The sequence below is a fragment of the Ambystoma mexicanum genome, chromosome 5p (genome assembly GCF_040938575.1).
Source record: "Ambystoma mexicanum isolate Mex_15411 chromosome 5p, UKY_AmexF1_1, whole genome shotgun sequence".
Taxonomy (NCBI): Eukaryota; Metazoa; Chordata; class Amphibia; order Caudata; family Ambystomatidae; genus Ambystoma; species Ambystoma mexicanum.
The window spans coordinates 54,118,703-54,141,640 of NC_090930.1; the positions used below are offsets into that span (position 1 = coordinate 54,118,703).

A 22,938-nucleotide genomic window follows, 5' to 3' on the forward strand; every position below is an offset into this window, starting at 1 on the left:
ATCGCAAAGTACACTTATAGAAAGAACTAAAGGAGAAAAGAAGTAAAAGGACAGGAGTGAAAGACACACATAACGCTGAAAAAGGGCTGAAGTAAGGACCATCTCAAGGACCAGTGAAGTAACTAGGCCCTTCATACCATACTTCGCCATCAACAGCGCCCCTCATTCCGCAGCAGGACCAACACCCTAATTCCTTTCCTTGTCGTAGGAGCCGCCTCCTTACAACCCAAAGCTGACCGCCAGAGTGACTAGAAGCATAGTCAGTAGACGACCACGCCCAGCCCCGTCGGGTGCCCCCGCAGAGACCAGGTGAGCGTAACAATTGTACGGAAAACATGCTCCTTGGCTCTTGTCTTGCAAGCCCGTCCAGCTGACTTGATGCAGGTATGCTGTATTGTTGAGTTCGTGCAGCACCTTTGCTGTTCATGCATACTCACAAATACGTACACTCACATTCATACATGCACACCCCCCACCGGAGGCTTTATACCAGCATTGAGTTATTACCCCCACAGTAGTCAAGAGAACATATGCAGTGCTTAGCTCAGCCCTATTTGGTGCCCCTGTATGAGACGCCTTAGTAAGCACTTGGTTAGTATCACTGAACATGAAATGCTATAAACATTGGGGCACCTGTTTTAGTGCTCTGATATGAACTGGACATAAAATGAAAGAACACAGAATGTCACCCTGTCACCTGTGCGCTGCTATCTAGCAGCTAAAGAACGCTACTCAAAACACAGTACATAGCATTTTATATAAAGGAACCAGCACTTGGCTTGGGCTGTTTTCGTGAGTTAAAAGAAAACATGTGTCCTAAACAGGAGGGAGCTTTATGCTGCATGCGCTTACTGCATAAACCGGAATCCCTCCCGTGCCTTTCCCAACCCTGGCATGCGCTCAATGGAAAGTCAATGCGTTGTTCTCCTAACCAAGCATCCGCTTTAATAGCACTTATCTTTTAGGCCCGCGGGGCTGGGCCCTGCAATGTGCGTTCCCCAGCAGGAGCTTCTCCTGATGTAACCGCCTGGAGGAAGAGTTGAGCGCGAACAAGCGTTCAGGACTCGCACATGCGCACGAGGAAGGGTGTTGGCCTGGGCATTGCCCGGCAAGTTTGTAGGCTCTATGTGCCTTTTCTCTATGTAGGAGGCTCCAGGGCTGTTGGGAGTTGTAGTTCTTGGTCCTAACTGCTGCGACTTGTAGTTTTCTTCCACTTTTGTCCTGATAGTGGGTCCCTTGTGCCTTTTGCCAGCAGATATCAGCCTGCCACACCTAGTACACCTACAGGAAGGGCAAAGGCAGCATCTGCTAAATGAATAGGTCCCCCACACTGCCTGCAACGAGCTGCTTTCTGTGGTTTAGCTTTTGCTTTACGACAGTTTTGTTGGGTGTGTTCGTGGCATGGACATTGTGGGTATGTAGGAGGTGGCTTTAGGTGGGAGGTGATGGGGCATGTGTTTGCTGTCATCTACTTGCCATTTGGACTTCGCCATTGAAGTTGGGGCTGAAGGTGTGTGTTGTGACTTTGGTATTACGCTATGGTCACTCACCGTCATCGGCCGATGTTCAGACTCCCGTCTCAGCGTGAGCAACGCCCTTGATTTCCTCCATGTCCATTACCGTGCTGCACGTCTCCTCCCATGTGGCCGGTTTTATTGAGGATGGTGGTCCTCCTCCTGTTGCCAGACCCTGGCTGTGATTGGCAGAGAGGAGGTTGCGGACCCACAGCCGGAGGTCATCCCACCGCTTTCGGCAGTCACGGACAGTCTGCTATGTTGTCCCCAATGAAGATACCTTTTGGGCAACCTCCTCCCACACTTGTTTCTTGCGCAGTTGGGCTGTCCGGCGCAGGTCTGCGCAGAAAACAACATCAGTCTGCTCCACCAAGGTGTCAGCCAGCATATTGAGTTCTACGTCGCTGAACCTTGGCTTTCTGCGGCGGACTGTACCTTGTGTTGTAGACATCTTCCTCAGCTTTCTTCCAGAATGGTTTTCTCTCCAGTGAAGGTACTGTGGGCTGAGGATTGCAATGGATTGTGTTTTTAAAGATGGCCACCGGTGCATTTCCCGGTCCGGCGCAGTGACGTTGCTTCCGGTGCCAGTATTACCGGCATCAACATGCCAGTACGTACGCCATCCTCGGTGCCGGTGTCATCGGCATCATGGATGCCAGTGTTGAGTGTTTTGGGGCCGTTACCGGCATAACGGTGCTACCGTTACCGGCATGCCATAATGCGCATGCACGCTGACTCGGGATCTACCCTAGATTCCGACAGCAGTGCTACACGGACACGGTAGCACCGGCATGCCGGTAATTTCATTTTTTTACCAGCAAACTCGTAATGAGGCCCACTCTTACTTAATCACGCTGTCCTGGAGATCCAAAGCAAGACTCTTTAGGGTTGGCAGAACATTGGTCTTCCAAATTAGTTTCAACGTACTAGCTCAAACAACATAATTTACGGAAAGGGGGTCAATTCCTCCCCCGTTAACCAGTAACATGTATACATTATTCAGACTTTGCACTGAATAAGTGAATCATGATCAAAGGCATATGAAGACTCAAACTGGCCATGACATCGTCCTCCAGCACCAAACATCATGCACCACAAATATGCAAAGTATTTGCACTTGTTGTACTGTGAAAGGGAACCTATTTAGGGAACGTATGAAGTTTGAGTCCCCTGCAGGGGTCCATGGTCTCATTGGAGGAATGTTGGTTCAGGAGTACCAAACCAAAATATATTTGGTTCAGCCAGAATAAAAAGCCTTGTCTATCCAGTACCCTCCTGGTTTTCTAGGTGTGCCCTGACCTAACACTCTCCATGTTTCATACCATGAAATGATGACTTCTTGTGCTGGTAAAAGCCTTATCTATTCAACTCCCTATGGTGTTCTTCTAGGTGTGCCCTGAACAAAGACTCCCCAGTTTCTCAACAGAAAACGATTTTTTGTTGTGCCAGGAATACTCACCCTAGACCTTCCACTCACACACACTCCCTCTCTCCATTCCCTGGATATGGTGACCTGCTCACCCTACAGGGAGATGGTTCCCCCTTCACTTCTATCCCTACTTGCCCCTATCACACTCATCAGTCTTCTTTCTCTCCTCTTTCTCTACTGGTGTTGCACCTTCTCTTCTCTTCACTTCTTTCCTCTATAGTCACCTTTCCTCAATTCTCTACACACACCACTCCTCACCTCTCTATATACCCTTCTCTTCTATCTACACCTCTGTGCCCTAATCTTACCATGCTCTCTTCACCTAACTCTTCCAACTACCTTCCCCTTCGACTTCGCTCCACATTCACTACTCCCACGACTGCCTTGTGCTCTCTCCACACCTATTGAACATTCACTCTCTCTATCAATTTCACTGTCTCTCTAGCTTTCCTTCTCTCTTTCTCACTCACCTTTCTTCATCCCCCTCCTCACTCTACATTACATACAGGTGGTACCTCTCTCTCTCTCTCTCTCTCTCTCTCTCTCTCTCTCTCTCTCTCTCTCTCTCTCTCTCTCTCTCTCTCTCTCACACAATTAGTGCCTTACCTGGACTCTGCTTCGACTCTGCAACCAACTCTTCCACAATCTGCTCCACTGTCAGTCCTCCGCCTACTCTCGGTCCACCTCCACACCCCCTGGCCTCACTCTTGAAACCAACACTTTCTCTTCCATTCACTCTCTCTCTTTTTATAGTACTCTTTTGCATGTTTTCACTCCCCCACCCTTTCCATTGGTTCCAGCAGTCACATGACGTTGTGAGGTAATCTGTGCATTCCCTTCCATCTGGGGAAGTGTTACACAGGTGCAAGGCCCTTTTCCCTTTTTCAGTCTCTGTGCGCAGGGCAGCAGGCAGTGCTCAGGCTGCTTGTGTTTCCTGTGGCTTCCTTCAAGTGCTGGTCAATTCTGTTGCCAATTTTCTTTATAGGGTTTCTGTGTATATCCTGTTCCCCTGCAGTCTTTCCTCACTCCCAGTTCAATTTCTGCTGCCCCATTATGCACTTGGTGCCCATCTGGGACGTCACGTTTGGGTGTCTCACTGCTGTTTGAGTGCAAGAATTTCAGTCCATTTAATTTCTGTTTGTGATTTATTCCACTGGCTCTGGTCTGGGTTTTCATAGGTGTTCCAGGTGCATTCTGGGAGCTGTAGTTCTACAAAAGAAAAAAGAAAGTGCTGGAAATGTACTAGGAGGCATTGGGTGATAGAAAGTGGCAGCAGCATGAACACTCAGGGCATGTGAGGGGGGATTAAAGACTGGGGCCAAAGTGATCTATGTGATCACGGCGCCACGCAGTAATGGAAGTTCGCATTATGAAATTCCACATTATGGGCGGCGCAGTGATCACATAGATCCTGCGGTGCTAGGCCCTCTTCCCCAGATCAAGAAGTGGTCCTTGACTCCCCCTGACAGGTACAAATACAAATACATGACCCTGTAACAAAGGCAATACATGCATTGATTCTGATTTCCCAGTTTTTCAATGCAAGATGTAAAAATGTTTGGCAAATGCTGCCACCTGGGCTTCTGTTGTCCAGGTACGTGCAGTAAATGTGCTCTTTTGGATTGTGATTTCCTTTGGGTCCATCTTCTCGAACAATTGATTTTGTTTAGTATTGCTGCTTTTGTCACTTCCATTTTTAATGAAGGAAGTAGACTTTGTCCTCTTTTTTTCATCCTGCCTCCTGGCGTACCATCAGCCAGGTCACATTTAGAACATGTATATGGTTTCTCATTTGCGTACTTAATCTTATGTAGCAACATCTAATTAAGAACATTTCACAGTCAGAATATATTACAAGGTTTCTCGCCAGTATGTGTTGTGTGATGAACCACACAAGAGCCCTATTCTGGGAGCTATTTAGCTCCTGCTTCTAGCCTACGAGAGCCTGGTTAGCTTGAGACCAGCAGCTACCAAGAGCGACCTTTGGCTCCCCAGGCCAACTGGTGCCTTACAAACATGCATATGTGACATTAGGCCTCATTATGGGTCTGGTGGTAAGCCTGCCGGTGATAACTTCGGCTTGCGCCAGACCTGAAAAGAATTACTGGTGCCTGACTCCCCGGTAACACCGGGGTATTACAACCCCGGCGGCCGGGAAAGTCAGGCGTTCGTAATTCTGTAAGTCCCCATTCCCATGGAGTCCCACATGACTCCATGAGAATTGGGACCATGGAAGCACCGGCACTGTTCAGTGCTTTCGGGAAACATTCCACTCGCCAGAGTATTACTGTGACGATCTGGAAACACTGGTGCCGGTAGTGGGGGCCTTAGCAAGTGTGAGGCCTGTCCTCTGGGGAGTTTGGAGTTTTCTGCCCTTGTTTCTAGTGGTTAATGTTGGGTTGGATAGCAGCTATTCTGTCCTCGGGGACTTAGCAAGCGTGAGGCCTGTCCTCTGGGGGGTTTGGGGTTTTATGCCCTTCTTTCTGGTGGTTAATGTTAGGTTGGGTTGCGGCTATTCTATCCTTGGGGGCCTTAGCAAGTGTGAGGCCTGTCCTCTGGGGAGTTTGGGGTTTTCTGCCCTTGTTTCTAGTGGTTAATGTTGGGTTGGATAGCAGCTAATCTATCCTCGGGGGCCTTAGCAAGTGTGAGGCCTGTCCTCTGGGGGGTTTGGGGTTTTCTGCCCTTCTTTCTGGTGGTTAATGTTGGGTTGGGTGGCGGCTATTCTATCCTCGGGGGCCTTAGCAAGTGTGAGGCCTGTCCTCTGGGGAGTTTGGAGTTTTCTGCCTTTGTTTCTAGTGGTTAATGTTGGGTTGGATAGCAGCTATTGTATCCTCGGGGGCCTTAGCAAGTGTGAGGCCTGTCCTCTGGGGGGTTTGGGGTTTTATGCCCTTCTTTCTGGTGGTTAATGTTGGGTTGGGTTGCAGCTATTCTATCTTCGGGGGGCCTTAGCAAGTGTGAGGCCTGTCCTCTGGGGGTTTGGGTTGATCAATGGTTTGTTGTGGGTTTTATCTCCTTGTAGATGATGATGACGTTTTTATTGCATGGATGCGGTTCAATACTTTCATATTGGTTCTCTGCAGTGTATTTCCACCTGCGTCCCACAACCATTTCATTTTCAGAGGGGGGCCTGCACTGGGGGATTCCTACCCCCAAAATGAATATTTGGGTTGGCCGATGAGGCTTGAACTCTGAACTCCAACAAACTCTAGGCCAGTAAGATAAGGTTTCCAATGAAGACCACCTTCCCCAACAAAGTGTGACAGCAGAAAGGACTGGCCTCGCTTACCTGCTCCATGTTATTTCCCATCAAGATCCACTCCACCTCTCAAATAGAAACTGCATGGAAGCATGATCCACGTGTAAGAGGGAACATGATTCCAGTATGTATTTATTTCCTGTGTGAGCCCCACATCCCCTGAGACTTCGCCCGATCACACTGAGCATGCGCAGCAGGAGCTACTTTGGACTGGGTTGCCTTGCTGCAATAGGTGTCACAGCAGCCTAGACTAATGGCCTCATTACAAGTCTGGCACCCTTTCCAGACCGCCGTACTATGAGGATGCTGGCAGGGGCATGGATCCCGCGGCAGGTCTGACCTGCCGGGAAATCTGGCCCCTACCGGCATGTCACCCACTGAAGCACCGGCACCGTTAGCAAAGGTGCCAGTGCTTCAGAGGCCTAGGGGACTCCATGGGAATGGGGATTTACCATTCAGCCGCCACTTGTGATATCCCGGTGGCACCGGGGTATCCGGGACATCACGCAGTGGAAACGGTATTATGGGATTGCCGCCGACCTCGTAATGAGGTCCTATGTGTTCTTTTGGAACTGTGGACTTTTGGCTCCCTGGCTAGATAGCCATACCTTCTTCCCCCTTCTACTGGGGCGCTAAACATTGAATGTGGCTGCCACAAATTATCCTTTTGCTTGAAAGAGCCTGTTCTTATCCCAGACACCCTCATACTTTCACGCCAGTTACATGTTTCAACCTTAGCATGAGAAACTCCCTTATAATGAAAGCCTTGATACACTCAGTATATTCAAAGTGATTGTTTTAATGCAAGCTGTGTCACACTTCATACAATGAAATCGTATCTCCTGGCTGTAGCAACAGCTGTCCCTCATGCAGTTCAGAATATTGATGCGAATTCACAGCAGTGTAGTATTTGTTTCCAAATGAAATGTTTTATTTAAGAGCTCACACAGATAATGAAACAAAGTGAATCAAAAAAAGCAATATAATAAAATTTAAAAAAGTACACAAGGGAACGAGGATAGCCACAAAAGAAGAGGAACACACAACAAATCATACAATGCAGAGTTCATTAATGGAAGAATAATTATGGTTACATCGTTCGTTGCACTTTGTGTACTGATCTCTTCATTTTTTGACAGCTACATTTGAGACCCAATCATCTATTATCAGTTTATTGTCCGTCTTCGAAACCTTTGGAATCTGCTTCTTCTTTTTGCAACAGTCAGAGCACAGTTCATCTAAAACAGTTATCCAGGAATATCTGTATGTGCTTCTGGGGGATATTGCAAGATTGCAACCGAGGGGCACCCACAATCCTCTGCTGTCATGAACTTCACTCAGGAATTAATCTACTGGAGGGTATCCTCAAAAAGATGGGAACAGGTGTGTTGCCCTAGAACAAGCCCTGCATAATACATAATGGATTAGTTCTGAATTAGTCACCAAGGCAGAGGACCAATACAATCAAAGAATACTACCCGTTGCTCACCTACTTCAATTGCAGTAATCAGTCTATGTACTTTCTCAAATCCCAAGACTGATAATAACCATATTTCCTCTTCTACCATATACAGGGTAAAGAAGTGCTGATGTTGCAGTAGAGCAAATGTCTGTCTGAAAGCCTTGTAACACCTAGAACACATATATTGTTCTGCTCTGGGAGAGTTGTGATGTACTGTCAGATCTCCCTTTACAATAAAAACCTGGACACACTCTGTGCATTTATAGGACATCTCGCATTAATAACTTCTAAGGCGTAGCAGTTGAATCTTTGTGATAAAAGACATTTTTACAGTGAGATCATTCATATGGTGTCCCACTTGTATGAATTCTCTGATGCACCAATATATTATTCTGAACTTGATCACCATAGGAACATTCAAATTAATTCTCATGAGTAGGGCTGTGATGGTATTGTATTAATTGCTTTAATTGAAAGTCTTGTTGCACTTTTGAACACTTATATGGTTTCACAGAGTGCAGCATTTTTGATGTATCGATGAAACGCTTTTGGCAGAAAATTTGCCACATTCCATACATATATTTGTTTTCTAGCTAGTTTAGTTCTTTGATTACTGATCAGTTGTCTCTTTGTAATGAAGGCCTTGACACACCTCGGTGCATGTATATGGTTTCTCACCGGTGTGAGTTCTCTGGTCCCTGATCAGGTCATTAACTGTAAAGAAAGCCTTGTCACATCAGTGTGCACTGCCTGATGACACATCAGCTTGCTCTTTGTAATGAAAGCCTTGCAACAATCACTACATTAAAATGGTTTCACGCTACTGTGTACTGCCTGATGACACATCAGTTTGCTCTTTGTAATGAAAGCCTTGTCACACTCACTACATTTAAATGGTTTCACACCAGTGTGTACTGCCTGATGTAGCATCAGCTCTCTCTTTGTAATGAAAGCCTTATCACACACTGTACATTTAAATGGTTTCACACCAGTGTGTACTGCCTGATGACACATCAGTTTGCTCTTTGTAATGAAAGCCTTGTCACACTCACTACATTTAAATGGTTTCACGCCAGTGTGTACTGCCTGATGTAGCATCAGCTCTCTCTTTGTAATGAAAGCCTTATCACACTCTGTACATTCATATGGTTTCACTCCAGTGTGTACTGCCTGATGTAGCAACAGCCTGCTCTTTGTAATGAAAGCCTTGTCACACTCACTACATTTAAATGGTTTCACACCAGTGTGTACTGCCTGATGTAGCATAAGCTCTCTCTTTATAATGAAAGCCTTCTCACACCCAGTACAGTTAAATGGTTTCACACCAGTGTGTGCTGCCTGATGTAGCATCAGCTTTCTCTTTGTAATGAAAGCTGTGTCACACTCTGTACATTCATATGGTTTCACTCCAGTGTGTACTGCCTGATGTAGCATCAGCTGTGTCTTTCTAGTGAAAGCCTTGTCACACTCTGTACATTTATAGAGTTTCCCACCAGTGTGAACTGAATGATGTCGCATCAGGCATGTCTTTCTAGTGAAAGCCTTGTCACACCCTGTACAGCTAAAGGGTTTCATGCCAGTGTGTACTGCCTGATGTCGCATCAGATTGCTCTTTGTAATGAATGACATGTCACATTCTGTACATTTAAATGGTTTCAAAGCAGTGTGTGCTGCCCAATGGTGAATTAGGAGTGTCCTTCTAGTGAAAGCCTTGTCACACTATGTACATTGATAGGGTTTAACACCAGTGTGTACTGCACGATGTAGCATCAGGTGTGTCTTTTTAGTGAAAGCCTTGTCACACTCTGTACATGTAAATGGTTTCACGCCAGTGTGTACTGCCTGATGTAGCATCAGCACTCTCTTTGTAATGAACGCCTTGTCAGGCTCTGTACATTTATATGGTTTCACTCCAGTGTGTATTGACCAATGGTGCATTAGGCTTGTCTTTCTAGTGAAAGCCTTGTCACACTCTGTACATGTAAATGGTTTCACTACAGTGTATACTTCCTGATGTAGCATCAGCTCTCTCTTTGTAATGAACGCCTTGTCACACTCTGTACATTTATATGGTTTCACTCCAGTGTGTATTGACCAATGGTACATTAGGCTTGTCTTTCTAGTGAAAGCCTTATCACACTCTTTACATTTATAGGGCTTCACGCCAGTGTGTACTGCCTGATGGCCCATTAGGTGTGTCTTCCTAGTGAAAGTCTTGTCACACTTTGTACATTTATAGGGTTTCACTCCAGTGTGTACTGACCAATGGTGCATTAGGCTTGTCTTTCTACTGAAAGCCTTGTCACACTCTGTACATTTATAGGGTTTCCCACCAGTGTGTACTGCCTGATGTAGCATCAGCTCTCTCTTTGTAATGAACGCCTTGTCACACTCTGTACATTTATATGGTTTCACTCCAGTGTGTATTGACCAATGGTACATTAGGCTTGTCTTTCTAGTGAAAGCCTTATCACACTCTTTACATTTATAGGGCTTCACGCCAGTGTGTACTGCCTGATGGCCCATTAGGTGTGTCTTCCTAGTGAAAGTCTTGTCACACTTTGTACATTTATAGGGTTTCACTCCAGTGTGTACTGACCAATGGTTCATTAGGCTTGTCTTTCTACTTAAAGCCTTGTCACACTCTCTACATGTATAGGGTTTCATGCCAGTGTACACAGCCTGATGTTTCCTCAATAGACTCTTTGTAACGAAAGCCTTGTCACATTTATATGGTTTGACACCAGTGTGTACTGCATGATGTAGCCTCAGCTGTTGCTTTCTAATGAAAGCCCAGTCACACTCCGTACATTTATATGGTTTAAATCCAGTGTGTACGGCCTGATGTAGCATCAGCTGACTCTTTGTAATGAAAGCCTTGTCACACTCTGCACAATTATATGGTTTTGCACCTGTGTACTGCCTGATGTAGGATCAGATTTCTCTTTCTATGAAAGCTTTTTCACTTGTGTGTCTCTCACAAGGTTGTGTTGGGTGATTCATGTTGAGCTGTTTATTTGTAATGAATACCTTGTCACACATTGTGAATTTGTTGTGCTTAACACCGGTGTGAGTTGCCTGATATATTCTTAGCTGTTGCTTTCTAATGAAAGCCTTGTCACACTCAGTACACTTGTATGGTTTTTCAACAGTGTGAGTTGTCAGGTGCCCGATCACCCTTGTTTTTAAAATGAAAGCCTTGATGCCTCCAGTAGGCTCAAATGGGTTCTCCCTGGTGCCACTTTGATGGTGTTGCATTGGGGCATTGTTTTATCTCAGTGGAATGCCTCTGCATCAGTTTCGTTTGTCATTACAGCATTATTGTTTGCTGTAGTACATTTACTCTCAGTGTGGTGTGTCCTGCGTGAAGTCTCTTTAAGTGGGAAGAGTTACAAAACACTTTGCCACATTCAGAACATGTACACAGTCCAATCCATTGAGTCTCACTCATTCTAACATAATCCTTCAACAATTGAGTTCATATGTTCACTCCCTGCTGTAATAATTATAATGTGTTATTTATATAGTTTCTTTTACTAAAGCACTGCACATAGAACATGTTTATATATAATTAATATTACCCATGTGAAGTTGGCTTACATTTAACAGACTCAGAATGTTTAGAGACTGTGTTGGCCTTTCCAGGATTCTAACATGTGCCCTAAACAGTCAGTGCATAACCCGTAGAGCTATCTCAATAGCTAATGGCTCCAGAATCATTTTCTCCTTATAAAAGACACTTTCATGCAGTAAGTACTTATATACATTCGCTCAACTGGATAGTGCATCAATAGGGAAGGTATGTCTTTGCATAACAGTAAAGACTTGAATGTACATTATTAAGATGGCAGGGCATGCCAGCACAACACTCTGTATGACCACATACTTCCCTTTTAGCCTTCCTAAGTGCAGCTCAGTGTCTTCAGATGCTGCTCTGGCAGGTGCTGCTGTGCCATCGTCAACATTTACAATGAACTTCAGCAACCACGTCAGCCATCCCCAGGGCCAGAGAAGGTGGTGTTTAGCTGGTTATGCTGGACACAGGGTATCCGTGGCTTCAACTTGCAGACATTTAGGGATGAGGTTCTAAAAGGATTTCCACCATGCAAAGGTTGATGGTTAGGCAGGTAAGTTGCTACAATCCTTCTCCTGTGTGCTTTCCGCCCCTTTGTCGTTTTTTGGCCTTTGTGCTCCCAGAAACAGTGGTGTAATGTTGAGCATATGTAGGTGGTATCTTTCAGGATTAGGGTTACCCGTGCTTATTTTAAGATTGTGCCTCGCAGTTCACTTTATATAGAAAGCTGTGTCGCATTCAATGCACGCATGCCCCTGTCCCAGGATCAGAGTTTCTTTTGTAGATCTCTTATATCCTGTTCTACAGACAATCAATGAACTGCTTACCACATTCAGTACATGTACGTAGCCTGTTTCCTGTGCACATCTCCATTCCCCGGTGCGGTAAATGAGGCACTCGTCATTAGATGGTTAATATCTTCAGTGTATGGTACCCAGTGGGTACAAGAGGTTATGTGCCTTCTAAACTCTTCTGACATCCATAAGCTTTCCAGAGGCTGCAGTGGATAAAGCGGGAATGATTCTCTGCATCCTGAGAAGGTGTCGCTGGGGTGTTAGCCGTCATGGGAAAAGTCTTCTTGGAAAATCATTTGCCTGTCTATTCCTACACAGGACTCCCTTTAAAAATGCTTTGTTCCTGCAGATCGTTCCCCTGTTGAACTGAAAAAAGAAACTTGGAATTAGTGTTTTTAGAGCAAGAAACTAAAATAAAATAAGTAATTTCCGATTTTCAATTGTCCCAGTCAGAGATTTCTATAAAAAGAAGGTCATACCATCCTTGGCCTACGGCGCAGACGCCATGCCGAAACTGCCTCCAGACTGTGGCCAAAACTTGAAGCAATTTTCTGGAGATCAATCCTTGGCCTCCCAAAATCGACACCCATCACACTAATCAGACGTGAACTCACCCTCTCATCTTTAGAAACAACCATTGACTGCAATAGCGTCTTGTTATACCGGAAATGTATACAGAAAGACTCCCCTTACGCTTATCGTCTGATAAACAAAGAAATCCAGCTCAGCACTTTCCAAATGCTGATAAGATGGCAATCCAAGAATCTGTCCATCTTAAACTCAGTAGAAAGTAACGCGGACGAGCTTATAACTAACCCAGTTAGAGTCATCAAAAAGATCAGAGAGCTCGACTGGATTAAGACTATTGAAACCGCAAACAAATACAAACTTACCAGTCATCTCCCTCCGTTTTCCAAGAAATTGGACTTTTTACAACCCTACCTAAAACCTTTTCTGAGTAGGTCGGTGTGTAACTACTTCTTAAAAACCCGCCTGAACCTATTGGAAACAAATGAAGTCTTGGCTATCAGAAATTTATCTTCAACCAACTGTTGCCGAATCTGCAATTCCACCACTGCAAAGGAACTATTCGTCATCTCCTTCTGAACTGCCCAGCGATGCGAGACATTCGTTTTAGATATCTGAAAGACAGTTTATCTATTTTCACCCTTCAAGATGAAGAAAACTGTTGGAACAAACTGATAGGAGGTAACAAACAGAAATGGCAGTTAGCCACAGTGAACATCATGCAACATATCCTCAAAGTGATGCTCTCCTCACAGATCCTAAATACCGTTTCACCTACACCAATGAACTAACCTTCTTCACTTTTTGTTGTTCTTATACATCAGCATGGGTGGTCGGTCATTTTTTCAAAAAAATAATGTCGAACGACAATTTTTTCGAAAAAATAATGTCGAAAAAAAATGTTGAATTCTGTTTTTTAAATTATATATTTATTTTGGAGTTCGGGATAAAAAAAAGGGTAAAACAAAAAAAAAATTCAAAAAGGGGGGTGGGGGGGAACCACCCCATTTCGAAAAAAAATGCATTAAAAAAAATTTCGACGTTTTTTTTTTTTGACATTTTTTTTCTCGAAAAATTGACTTTCGACATTATTGGTTTCGAAATTATGACTATAAACCATCAGCATGACTGCCTATTACAACTACTACACTTCTTTGTTAAAAAATCTGTAAAGATAAAAAAAAAAATAAGTAATTATTGTGTGGATTTCCATAAATGCATGTATTGGTAGGGTACTGAGCCGGTAATAACTTGGAATGCAATTAAAATCTAAATCAAACATCGACCACCAGAATGTCTGGTAGCGGCAGCGATCCTCTTATCCTCACAAACATGATTTTATGGCAACAGCGCAGGCACATATTATATGCAGTCACGCTTGACCTTATTGCAGTAGGAGAGTGATGTTAGGTTATGTTAAGTGACAAGGCTTTGATATTGTGCCAAATCACTATAGTATAGAGAGCTTGGCTTGTCCAGTGATTGGTGTATTGCGTCCAGTCCCGTGGTTCACAGACCTTTGTCTGCAGAGTAAAAAGAGTAAGTGGAAGATAAGAGGATGGGAAAGCGAGTGAAATGCCACAGACATGGAGGGCTCCAGAAGGGGGAAAGTAATGGTCTGTGATAGCTGGCATGGGTGGGTCCATAAAGGAGGGTCGTAGATTAGGATTGCAGAAAGGAAGATATATTCTAAACGTGTTTGCCAGCAAATGGATTGTCTATTTGAAGCAGTTTAGAGGAGCAATTGGCAGTGAATAACATGCAGTGTTTGGCTGCGTCATGAGCCATGTATTAAAATAGTTACACACAACAAAAAAGGCGATTCATACAAAAGGCAGCAGTGTAGTGGGAGCAGCAACACAAGAGGATGCTGTCGCTGACAAGTATCCATTTTTGGGCTTTCAGGATTATTTCCCTGTTCACGTTTCTGCTTTCACCCTCCCATGTCCCCTCTTTTATAATGCCTACCATTTTGCCCTTAATTAACTAAGGAACAGTTTCATTTCTATGAAGACCTCCACCTGGATGTGTTCATCCTCCTAACTCCCCCTTCCCCATCTCCAGTTATTCACTACAGCCTTATTGAAAGATGAAAGTGGGAGCGGGACCTAATTTTGTCTTTCATGGCAATGAACATATAAAGGTTTTATTGCGTGGCGTTCAGTGCAGCTTTTATAAAGTGCATCTTGACATAACATAACATAACATAATATAACATCACGTGTGTATCTCTAGAATGCACTTTCACCAATGTTTTACTAATGTTTTGTGTCAAAGGATTTTGCCATATACAATGAAATAAATAAAAAATGTAAAAAGACATAAAAACATGTGTTTATTGTTGCCCAACTCAATAGTATTCTTTTTATCGACCTTCGAAGGTTGAAGGCCTGAGTGGACCTCCCGGGATTTGAACCAGTGATAATGAGGTCAAACACAGACCCCTGTTGTGGTTGCATTAGTCTACTAAGGCACAACCCGGTTCAGATATTCAACTTTTTGGTTTGGATAGTTGTCTTAGGGCAGTAGCAGAGCGCTGCCTGCTGACTGGGGGTATTCCTGGGGCGTGTTTGGTAGGTTCTACTTTCCATCCTGCTTAGACTTGCAACTCTCAGATAGTGATCTCTTTTGGGCTCCGCAGGCGATCAGCAATGGTCAGATCTGAGGTTACCCATCTGGACGGATTGGTATGAGTGCAGGAGTTAGGGGATAAACCCAGTTCCATCCACGAATAGCCTTATGAGTTTAAAGGGGTCGGCCGTGTCAAGCTCAATAGGAAACTTAGGGGGAACCAAGTGACAGGGATAACCTTTATGACCTGGACTGTGGCCATTTAGGAGTTTCACACAGGTCCAAATCCAACGTGATAGCCATGAAGCGGGCCACGCTGGTGATCCAATCATGGTGTTGGCTGGCAACTACCTTCTCAATGATTTTACCAATGAATGGAATCCTAGAGATTGGCTGGTAAGGTTGCAAGGTCATTTAGGCCTAAAGTAGGTTCAGTTCAATTCACAAGGGTAATGTGTTCAGAGGCTTAAGGGAACGGGAGGTGTTTGTCTCAACATGAATGGAAGCTTGTTCCGCAGAGCAGCACCAGCCGTCTTCAATAACGTGCCCCCATATTTTTTCCCTGGTACAGGATGTTTCGAGGGAGCAGGAATTAGCTGACCTTTATACAGGATGGACAAGGTATTCACTATTACTAAATCAGTCCATTACTCCATTTCATTACGATTTTCTCTTCCAAGACCATCAAACCTAGGTTTTCAATCACTTTTTGAGCTGCCGGAAGCCTGGGTGACCACAGCAGACTAAAAACTATACCATTGATCTATCTTCACGATTGGGCATGGCAGAGAATGCAACTTTAATCTTTACAGAACAACAGATTCAGGACACTATTTCGGGTCCCTCCTTTTATGACCCTTCAGGCACCAATTTGCCCTCAGGCACAACCAACACGGGAGACAGTATTCTACGTCTCAAAAAGAAGTGTTTCCACACAGAATCACATGCACACTTTTTAAGGAATATTTGAAAGCCAACATCATTCCGAGTAGCCTAGTTGTTAGGAATACACCATGCCTTTTTTTAGGCGATAAAGAATAGGTAACAAATTTCAGTTACGTTGCAACCAAATGCAGTGGTGACTAGATTGTCCTCACCATTACCACAGCACAGAGGATCAACAACCAGATCCAGAAAGACCTGGACCTAGAAGAGGCCAGTTTTATCATCAACACGGCCATTACCGATGCAAAAAATCAACTCGCAGCCCTTAATAAACAATGTGAAGACTTCAAATCTGCAACACTAACCCGAAAGACTAGAAAACTTCAAAAATACATTAAAGATTTTCAACGATAAGTAGTCTACCGTTACATTTACGATAACTATATCACCACCCTCAACCAGGGGACTGCACCTGGCAATCTAGGGACACGGGATCAGAGAAACCGCCGTAGGGGCATTACCTGCTCAGGCTCTAGCAGTGGGTCGTCCTCCGACGACCAATCTAGGCAACAACAGGGTGCACTACCAGCTAATTTTGCCTACCCCCTCCCTTTTTTCCTTTTTTAGGAGGGGAAGGTTTTGGCAACCCCAATGGGGCCAAACACAGTTGGGTTTCCCCTCCCGTGGAGGCAGAGCAAACCAACGCCCTCGCTGCCGCAGACAGCGGTACTGAATCCTGCGGAAAACTCTCAAATAACTCCCATCTTTAATTTAGCAAAAATTGAACTCTCAGAGGCTGAACTGTCTGTATTATCCAAAAGACTATCTTTCGTACCGACAACCTTAACAGATTGGTCTGACTCAGAAATGGAGGTACAAACTTTTCTCAGTAAAGTGAGATTAAGAACTTTCTTTCAGGAACATGCCATAGAAACAGATGTGAAGGAAGATGATACAGGTTTACACCTACCCTCTTTGTTTATTCCTTCAGATACCCAAGTACCCATTGAACTTCTCACTTTCGAAAGATGTATCTTACAAGACCTGGATAAATTAAGAACTAAGACGATGAAAATCAAGCATAATCTTAGTCTGGTAGAAAAACAAGCACTGACATCGCTCCAAAACAATAAGAAAATCATCATTAAACCTTCTAATAAAGGGGGAGGTCTAGACATTATAACTGTTACACAATATAAAGACATGGTTTTGAGCCTACTCAGCGATCGAGAAAATTACAGTATTCTCCGTAAAGACCCTACAAAAGAACTTAGTCAAGAAATAACAAATGCAGTCAACTACGCATTAGAACGAGACTGGATCTCCAAAAAAGAAGCTGAGTTTCTGAGCAGATCTTCGGGCAGAACGCTGTGTTTTTATGCACTGCCAAAAATACACAAAGATCCCCTCCACCCACCCGGCCGCCCAATTGTTTCTGGTTGTGGGTCCATCTTGAACCGCTATGCAAAATTGTTGACTTCTTTCTACAACCAATCAGCACACAAACACCTACCTATCTAAAGGATACCACACACACGAACACCATATTTGAAGACTTGGATTTTGATCCGACTAACCAGCTACTGGTCAGCATGGACATCAAGTTCCTGTATACGAAAATTCCCCAGGCAGATGTTATAGAATGTGATTGGGAATGGCTTACTGCAGACCCCACATCACACAAGGCCCCAATCAACTTCATATTGGAACTGATGACAATAGCGATTTGCAGGAATTTTTTTGACATTCAATTTTTCTACATATTTACAAACCAAATTCACTGCGATGGGTGCAGCCTTCGCCCCCAGCCTGGGCATCCTTTATATGGCCAAGTTTGAAAGTGAGTTTGCTTTTTCCAACTGCAACCAATGGCAGGCCCAGATTAGCCACTGGCATCATTACATCAACGGTGTAATCTTTATTTGGACCACAGATACCCAATTACATGATTTTTGGACCTGGCTTAATACATGTAACCCCGACATACAGTTTACTAAAGACAACAGCAGTTCTGAAATTAACTTTCTGGACTTGATTATCAAACACAAAGATGGCAAACTAGAATGTGACCATTACCGCAAACCAACAGACAGAAACACATTACTGCACTATGCGAATAATCATCCGGCACACACTAAAGACAATTTGCCTTACGGACAATTTCTCCGAATACGCAGAAATTGTACCTCCACTGCGGATTACAGGCGCCATTCCGAGGCCCTTTCCACCCGTTTAAGAACTAGTGGATACTCGAAGAGACAGTTGAAAATGCCAAAAAAAGAGCCCGGAACACCAACAGGGACACCCTCCTCCAATTGGAACGGGAAGGTCCCCAAACTGCAGAAACCCGCATGACATGCGTAGTTACTTTCGGCACTCACACCTCACAAATAAAGAAAATGATCAACAAACATTGGCACAATGCACGTCTGAACCTACCGGATGAATAACTTCCTAGGTTCGCATACAAACATACAAAAAACATCAGAGAACATCTGGTGCACTCTCTTTTCTAACGTGACATAGCCGGTAGCGGTACCCATACTCTCCGCCCCTTACAAAGTCATCATCCCTGTGGGAATTGCGTTGCCTGTCAGTTCACCAAAAAGATGAAAACCTTTTCCATTGGTGGACGCCAATGGACCCTTAGGGACCTTACAAATTGTAAAAGCCAGAATGTTATCTATTGCATCGAATGTCCTTGTGGCCTACGATACATAGGCCAAACTACCAGGGCAGTTAATATTCGCATATCAGAACATAGATCCAAGATTAGATGCAAAAATGTAATGGCGACCCTAGTGGAACATTTACTGACATCCAACCACACCCCAATTTTTTGGTGGGTGGTGGAAAAAATCAAGGGAGGTCCGGACATACAACACAGCCTACTCACAAAGGAATCCAGGTGGATTAATCGCCTTGATACCACCATGGTCTAAATGAAAATTTTCAGCCCTTAATATAAACTAAGCATTTGAGGGCGCCGGCATACATATCAAACCTGCTACCACAGGCACTAGTCATACGACATCTAGCATTTGGGATCTCTCAGGACAATGTGAAACATCAGCACCGAGCCCAACACCCTTTTGGGGCTGTTTCTTTAGAGTGCCAATCCAATAGACGGAGCTGCACACCTCCACGCAGTTTTACACCCATGGCCACCATTGCAGCCTGTTTATGCATATATAAACCTGCTCGGGGTGGTTTAGCTTGGCCATGTCACCTCAAAATAATTTTGAACAGCACTTAGGCAAAGGCTGACAAGGTCACACCTACTCACGGTTTTCTCACCTTTTGCACTACATACATCAATTAGTATGTGGGCACAACACGGGACGTGACCTGAAAATTCCTGCATCAATGGTTGCTCGATCCTCCTAGCTACACTGTGCACGGGCAGCCATGACTACATAGGGACAACATCAGATGAGCTTGCGGGAGCACGCGCATATGTTTGCCCCGCCTCCCCATGCAGAATCGGACTCCGGTCACACAACGGAACCCCGCACGTGCGGTTTCCGTGACAATGGAGTATATACAGTTGCACTGGCCGTGTGCATGCACAAGTCTCTCCTGAGACTCGAATGCCGGCCAGCACTTCCCTCGCCAGTTCCACAGATGAGCGCCTGAACCACGTTAGCCATGGCCTCTTCCCTGTATGGCTTTTTGGATGCCCCTCCTAGCATTGCATTTGAACTTTGAAGCCTATACTGTTTTTCCTTGCCCCTGAAGGGAAGCGCCCCCAATTTCAGCACGATCCTCCCCGCAATGAGAGACAATAAGGGACTCTCCCGTAGTGGGAATAAGACCAAGACAGAGTGCGGGTGAGCGTAAGTGGGAGTTTATCCAAAGAATAGGGCATGCAAAGAACTCTGCAACCTTCGAGAGCGCTCTGTCTGACAATAGCAAAGACAGGCGTATTTCTAATACAAAAAACGTCATCAGAACCTACACACTATAGGGGGCACAAGTTAATTGGGATTGGGTGGCGTCGACTAACTATAGGTGTTGCTGCAGCGTGGTTGGTCTTGGCGTGAGGACGTCACTGGTCAGCCTCGTGGGTTGGGTTGGGCCTGGCAGGCCAGCTTGAGGTCATCCGAGCGGTGTTGGTATGCTGGGGCAGCCTGTGACAAAGATGAATACCTTTCCTGACTCGTTTGCCCTAGGCCATGCACACTGCAGTTATTCAAGAAACGACATCTAAGTTCATCAATAAATCGCTCAGCAGTTTGTCTTATAAAATAAACGCAACACATGAGGAATGCACCTCGTGAGAGGTCCGGTGGTTGTCGGTTGGGGTGAGATTTACCTGTGTCCTATTGACCGGTATTTTAGGTCGAGGGGCTGGGCTCTGGGGCCTGAGCCGAATGATACATGTCTGTCTGCCGCGTTAGAAGTTATTATATAAAGGGGTCTCTGTGTCTTGTCCCAGTGATGGGGGTCATCTTTGCACGGGGTCATGATTCTTGGGGTGGTCTAGGGGGAGGGTTGTGGAATTTACGAGAGGGTGCTGGTAGATCAGTGGATTCAAACGTGGGTTTATTACCGTGCTGTAAATAACACAGGTGGCGGGCTGTGGCCTTGGGTGCGGTACCGGGGCCTCTGACTCTCTGAAGCGGCTCCAGCTTGGTTGGGGGAGGTGAGGGAGCGCGGCACAGGCCTTAGCTTCTTTATCTGGCAGGCTTGGTAGGGTGGGAGGGAGAATGGCCTTGCATATATTCACAAAGGTTTTTTCCTCGTGCGTTGCTAACTTTTGAATGCAGAACTTTTATAATGTTCCGCCTTATTTTGATGTTATTTAAACACACATATATATATTTCAATTTCGTTACACATTTCTTTAATACAGTCGGTCCGAGTACCTTTTCGTTACCTAACATTATATTTACTACATGGTGTGATTATTTTATGTACATTAGGCGTTACACGAGGTAGTTCTAGGTTATGGCCTACAGAAATTGATGCTCGCTGCTTTAGGTGATTAAGAAAACATATATGAGTTCAGGTTTCTACATAAAATTGTAAGAACACTTATACAGATAAAGGCTATACATTGGGTCGACATCTTTCTCTGTGGTTATAGCAGCACTAGTCCAGACCTGGGGTGGTGTCATGTAACGTTACATCTTTATGGTTTATTCACAGTTTACAGGATCTGTTTAAACAGAGGTAGTTCGTTAATACCAATACTTGAATTATTTTCTACTTTCTTCAGATAGTGATGCTTCAGCTTTTTTCCCGTCACCCCGGCCTCGCGGACCAGGTCATGCGGGGTGCAATATTACATTGTGAACGATAAAATGTTACAGTGTTAGCATCTCGGGTTAGCTCATACCCGACTTTCTCATGGGAACGCGCTCGCAGCGGATCTACCAGGGTTACTGCGGCGGCGGAGATGCATGAAAGGCCCTCCAAAGGTGGGGGCCTCGTTACAGTGTGCTGAACTCACGCCATGTTTGCTAAACAAGATGGCTTCTAGGCCTAACTGAATTTTGGTATATGCAGGGAACGGATATGTGTGGGCAATGTCGTCGGCGGGTGACCCCTCCTCCACCTGGGCCCGGGTGGCATGAGGGGACGGCCACCGAGTCATGGTCCTCACCTGGGGAGAAGGCTGCAGGTGAGGAGGGCCTCGCGGCCAGTCCTCCCCTACATTTCCCCCCTTTCGTTACTAAAGTAACGAATTCTTTAGCTCTTCTAATCTTCTACATTCTTGCTCCTCTATCACTGCGTCATCCCATGCAGGTGTTCCTTTTCTAGGCATCCAGGCTCTGCATACCCCCCTCAAGCTCTCACCTCTTCTAGCATACTCATCTGGGGTACATGTTAAATATATACAGTCACCAGTTTCTTCCAAGTCTACCCAGACCTCCTCATACCATTCCAGTTCCACATCTCGAGGTTCTTTGATAGTGGTGTGCCATAGTTTATCTACTATGTACTTATCACGGCACATAGGCACTAACTGGTATCTGGGAGTGTTATCTGTTCCTGTCTGTACATGTACTTCTTGTGTCGCCTTAATTGTACCACCAGAGTTGCCCATTGTCACCATCATCATTGCACCGTTAGGGACTGCGTTAGCACAACATCGGAGGCCCACCTGGCACAGGCAGAACACCACGAGGAGGACCACCACAACTGGTATCAAGAACTTCATCGCCATTCCAAGCCATGAGGGAACCCAGGAGAAGATATTGTCGAACCATGAGCTATCTTTAGCCCCACCTTCCAGCTTCATCTTCTCTCCCAGGTTATGTACTGCTTCAATGACGTGGGACAGGGACCCATTTTCTGCGTCTTCAGAAGGTACGAACGTGCAGCACGCACTTCCTATTTTTCGGCAAACACCTCCATCGATTGCTGTTAGCAGGTCCAGAACATACCTGTTCTGCATGGTCATTAGTCGCAGAGCTCGTAGTTCCACCTTTATTATGTTGAACCCTTCTTCAGTGTCATTGGCCAGCTGAATCAGTTCCCACCGTGTGATCTGGAGCCATTTTGCATTTGCTCTTGCTTGAACACTTGAAACTAGTGAGGCAAAAAATGTTTCCACGGAGCTGAACAGGTGATACCTGTCTGGGATCTGTGCCAATAAATCGGATGATGCTTGTGATATGTAGTTTGATGCTCGCTTGTTCCGTGATAGCTCCTCTTCTTTCCCTCCGGAGGACAGGACATAGAGGTGCGCTTCTGCAGTGGGAGATGTCGCATCCTTGTTCATGTTTCCTTGCGTCCTTTTATTTTCGTCGACGTGACTTTCTGGAATCACCATAAGGGCCGAATGCAAAGTGGCCATTGAGCAGCTGCCACTCCATGCCTGGGGAAGGTGCAAGTAAGCCTGATTCCCGCATACCCAGTATGTGTCCATTAGTGCTGCTGTTCCTTTTTTCATGTCTGGGATGGTGAGAGTTTTGTT

At 45.1% G+C, this 22,938-nt stretch overlaps 1 pseudogene; it reads right to left on the bottom strand.

The window, feature by feature from the left end:
* Nucleotides 1-7,103: 7,103 nt before the first annotated feature.
* The window catches only part of LOC138480722 (zinc finger protein 845-like), a 145,795-nt pseudogene continuing 129,960 nt past the window's right edge, over nt 7,104-22,938 (bottom strand).